General features: G+C 45.1%; 1 long non-coding RNA gene across 1 annotated transcript; it reads right to left on the minus strand.

Annotated features, from left to right (window-relative positions):
- Nucleotides 1–419: 419 nt before the first annotated feature.
- LOC127334510 (uncharacterized) lies at nucleotides 420–2,177 on the minus strand. The gene is made up of 2 exons (XR_007872201.1): nucleotides 1,048–2,177; nucleotides 420–860 (listed from the first exon to the last, which is right to left on the minus strand). It is a non-coding gene; the product is annotated as an uncharacterized lncRNA (long non-coding RNA).
- Nucleotides 2,178–5,278: the final 3,101 nt, after the last annotated feature.

Consider the following 5,278-nt stretch of genomic DNA (forward strand, 5'->3'; position numbering starts at 1 on the left):
GAGGATTTAAAAAAAAAAACTTCGTTGACGCTTTTCAGGTTGTCCAGATGTTGATCTAAAAAAAAGTTGTTCAAATATTTGAGGGCAGAGAATTTTTTAGAATAATAAAAATGGCCCGACTCCTCTTTAATTAGGGAGAGAAAAAAGCGCTCGTAATTAGGGAGAGAAAATGTTTCCCCAAAGGCAAAGACACGAAAATTAAGAGAGTAAATTTAGCCGTGTAGTTGAGGCTTTCTAGTGTCCATGTAGAAAAAAGACTAGTGTCGCCTTGATCTCACATCCACCAAAAAAATGTTTAATGACAAATATGGAATTAAATCTCCAACTAAACCTGGAAATAAATCTGATGAAACATTAGACACCAATTAGAGTTTGTTTTTCCAAAATAGCACGTCAAACAGATCTGTCAATGCTAGAGATTCAAACGGAAAGGCAACCACTTCCTCTGAGTTGGGAACTCATTTACACCAGAAAATCCCACAGATTAACAAAATAGATCGGGATCAGGAACACACCGTGCACAAAATGGATCTGATTCATTCTGGAAAAAAAAGGTGAAACAAATTCAGATCTCAAATGATTACGAAGCTGATTGCCACTGTCCATGCGGGGATAGACAGAGAGAGAGCAGAGCTAGGCCGCGCGTCTCTGTCGACGGCGTAAGAGAACGATAGAGCACGGCCTGGGTGGCGGCAGAGGAGCTTCGGGAGTGCTGGAGTTGTCCTCGTCGGCGAGGTGGACACGGGAGCGGCCGGCGACGAGCATGGCCTCCTGCTGGAGTCGTGCGCCGCCTCTCCGGATGGAGCACAAGGTCGACTACCGCCAGCCCGGCTCCTGCCTCACGACCGTCGACCACCATCCTGTACAGATTCCACAAAAATGAAAATCAAATCTTTGACTCGTGAAAAACACAATTTGATGTACATGTACCTCTGTGCATCAAAGAAAATTCATGCAGAAGCAAATCAAAAAGGAAAAGAAGATCACGAAGTGAAAAAAAAATCTTGAAAAAAGGTGGAAGGACTGTGGAAGAAGCTCCGCTCGCACCTTCCGTCCGAGCTGCAGGATGGATCACTGGTGGCCATGGCGCGGGGAGAGGCAACCGTCCACGGTGGCCGTGGCGCGGTATTTTGGGCGTGCTAGCCTGCCTCCAGCTCTGCGAGATGCAGGGGAGTGCGGGGAGCTCCCCGATCTTCTTCGACTCCGGCCGGAGGAGGGGAAGGCTGCGGCCGGACCCACGGGCTCTGCCGGATCGACGCAGTGCAGGGGAAGACTGCCGGGACAGGGGATAGGGGAGCCAGACTGGATCGAGTTGAACAAAAAATGAAATCAAAAGAAATCCAGGCGGCAGCGATAGAGGAGCGAGGGCGGCCGAACGACGGGAAGAAGTACGCCAGGCCGGCAGCTGGAGGAATTGCGCACGGCCAGGAAGAACCACCGTGCGCGGTGGGATGAATCTTCAATCCAACAAAGAAAATCAAGAACCTAAAAAACGTATCTGGATGGACTCGTACAAAAGAAATCCTTGTGGATCCTAGAACTTGGTAAATCATGATTTAAAAAAATCAAGAGACTCAGGGGAAAAGAAGTAAGATCGGATCTGGCTTCTGCAATTTTTTTACGAGTAGAGGCCAACAGCAAAAGACATGGGCGAGCGCCCCCGGCCGCCCTCCATAAACAAGGAGGGTGTTAAGGACCCCGGCCTCTCCACTGCACAGAGCAAGCGGCTCGTCCGGCGGTCGCCGCCGGATCTTCACGAGGACTCCTGGCACCCGTGCAGAAGTCCATCACCACCCGCGGACTCGCCTCTATCTCGCGGTTCGGTGGGGGAATTAGGTGAGGCGGCCGTGGGGAGCTGGGTTGGGGTACGGGGATCCGGCTGGGCATGCGGTGGTCGACGACCTGGCGCGGGAGCTTGGTGGAGCCATGGAGGTTGGGAATCATGGTGTGGTGGTAGTGGTGGGATGATGTGGGGGCGTGGGAAAGGCCGGGAGAGGGACCTGCCGGTGGGAGTGGCGTGTAGGGACGAAGGTGGTAAGCGCGCCATGAAGGGGGACACCGACGGCCGGCGGGGAGGGACGACCAGTGGTGGGGATCGGTGCGGCCGTGCGTGTGTGGGGGGAGAAGAGAGAGAAATGTGCAAGGGTGGGTGAGAGACGTGCGGGGTGGGTGGAAATAGGAAAGTGGGGTCGGCGCGAGAGGAAAAAAGATACTCGGTGGTCTAACGGCGTCAGTTTTCATCTATGGCCAAAAATCATCTATAGTATGATCTGATGGTTGGATGAAGGTGCATAGCTACACACCATGGTAGCCCACTATTTTCCATATATATATATATATATATATATATATATATATATATATATATATATATATATATATATATATATATATATATATATATATATATATATATATATATATATATATATATATATATATATATATATATATAGGATAAATACTTCCTACTCCGGGTGTAACTACACCCACGTCTCATATACTATCATACGGAAGTATATAACATACTTTATTGGTTTGAGTATGTTCGTACACTATATCTAAGATACTCCATACCAACTTTGGTGAAAAAAATTAAATACACCCATAGTTTGCACTATATATACAAAGTACATGCATATTTATACGTAAATAAATAGTGTACGTAAAAAAATGTACATACTACCTACAAAGTAGTATATATACTACCAAAATATTCTTATATACTTCATACTACATGTATATACTCTTCGGTATGATAGATACTACCTAGATTGTGTGAAACACACGTGGGAGTAACTACACCCGGTGTAGCATGAATATGTCATATATATATATATATATATATATATATATATATATATATATATATATATATATATATATATATAGAGCCCAACTATTCTCGAACCCCCCTTAAGAGTGGTTCTAGAATAGCTATTCTAGAACCCCCCCCCCCCCTAATCCCACTCGGTTTCTTCCCCGTCCCGACCGATACCCAACCGAACTTCCCACGTCCCGACTCCCGACAGAAACCGATTCGTGAACGAAGCGAACTTCCCACGTCCTCCTCGTAAAAACACCGCGCCCCGCCTCGAGCGGAGATCAACCAGCTCCGCACCTCCACCTCCTACCTCGTCGGTGCGGGCGAGCGAGCGGCGGCGGGAGCCGACGCGAGGGAGCTCGCGATGGACACGAAGACGTTCAAAGCCTCCTACCTCGTCGGCGCGGGTGAGTGAGCGGCGGCGGGAGCCGACGCGAGGGAGCACGCGACGGAAGCGAAGACGTTGAAGCCTCCTACCTCGTCGGCGCGGGCGAGTGAGCGGCGGCGGCAGCCGACGCGAGGGAGCACGCGACGGAGGCGAACGGCGGCGGTAGCTGACGCAAAGGAGCCAGCGGCGGAGAACAGCGAGATCCCGCCTCGTTACTCGCCGCAATTCGTCTATAGCCCGACGAGATCCAGATTCCCTACAGCAGTTAATGGCTCCAATTAGAGGCAGATCATCGGAACATGCTTCAACATCAATCCGACCAAGCTCCTTCAAGACGCTAGCACTGCAGGCAGATAAGGTACAAAAAAAAAAACCAGAAGTTCACATCACTCATATACTGCTTTGTGCTCACTGCAAAACCAAAAAAAAAAAGGAGCACTTTAGATTCTAGTGAAAAAAAAGTTCATAATGATTCATAATGGAAGTTCACATAACTCATTTACAAAACGACCAATTTAGATTCTCCTTAAAAGGTTCATATGAATTTATATTGGAAGTTCACATAACTATTTAACTGCTTTTTCTGTCCATCAGTATAAACAAAAACCAAATTTAGACTGGAAGTTCACATATTCTCCTGCAGAGTCTATTGTAGGAAAAAGAAAACTTATGTCTTTTACTGAGAAGTTCTTAAAAACAGTTTCCTGGAGTTCACTTCAGTTATAAAAAATAAAAACAGTAAAATGAAAAAATAAGTATGCAGGTGCATGTATGCTGGAAGTTCATATTACATTGTTTAGCGGTTAACTTTACTTGTTTTAGTTTTTTGAAGACATTAGACAAAGTTTTATGTATAAAAAGTTATACTCCCAATGTTCAAGAAGTTCACATGTTAAAAAACTTACCAGGTTCTTATCACAGTGGCAAAGAATCAGAACAGAAGGACGACGAGATAATCAGCTGGTCGTGCCCTAAAAAGCCTCCAATGACTCCCATATGCTGTGATGAGCCAGTTTCATTTATCCAGCCAGTGTTCCGCAATCCCAAGAGAAAGACAAATGCTGCTGCCGTTGAAAGGAATTTCAATCAGAAAATCCAAGAACAAGATGACATGGATAACAGCAAAAGGAAGCGGGATACCACAACATCAACAGATGATGATGAGGATATTATGTGTTGGTCAGGTCCACCAAAAAAACCCCGTTCACCAATAAAGTGCACTGAGGAGATATTTGCTAGTAATGCAACGTTCCGTCAGCCACGAAAACGGCAATCTACAAGTACATCTACAACAACCACAGCTGGAAGCAACGATGTGAACAGGACAAGTGGGCAAAAGTCGTCTTCTAGCAAGTTGATGCTTCCAACAGCAACGCAGTTATGGGGATGGTCAAAGTGACAACATACACCAAGATCGTCGAGGCACTCAATCAAGTCATATGCCGCCTCGAGATCCACTCTGCCATGTACCAAAAGTCACACCGCCATGCCCCATAGTACCAGATGATAGAGCCACCCCTGCAGAGCTGCGAACATACACACACGTAAGTTCAATTTATATTTTGCTGATAAAAATTTCACTCTTACACTCATTTTTTTTAGACAAATTTGCATGGAAGTTCACACGCTATATCTTTAGAAAAAACAGTTGATATGATTTGGAAAGTTCGTGAACCCTATATCCATGATAAAAGTTCAGCTGATTTTTAGGAAGTTCACATGCTCGGTTTATTATATGAAATGTATATTTGATATGTTCTCGATATTCATGTGCAACAGTTTTTCTGTGAAAAAAAGTTCAGATGACTTTAAGAAGTCCATGTTCTTATTTTTTATTAAATTTTAGGAAGTTCACTTGACCTATTTCCTGAAGTTAACATACAAATAACATATGTAAAAACAAAACAAAAAATGCAATAACAAAACCGTGGCAATTTGCAGGCTGCAGATCTTGATCCGGACCTGATACCATCCATTGGTCAAGAATTTAGCACATTCAAAGACGCATATGTATTTTACAATACATATGCAAAGCACACAGGGTTTGGGATAAGGAAAGGACAGCA

The sequence above is a fragment of the Lolium perenne genome, chromosome 6 (genome assembly GCF_019359855.2).
Source record: "Lolium perenne isolate Kyuss_39 chromosome 6, Kyuss_2.0, whole genome shotgun sequence".
In the NCBI taxonomy this organism is placed as follows: domain Eukaryota; kingdom Viridiplantae; phylum Streptophyta; class Magnoliopsida; order Poales; family Poaceae; genus Lolium; species Lolium perenne.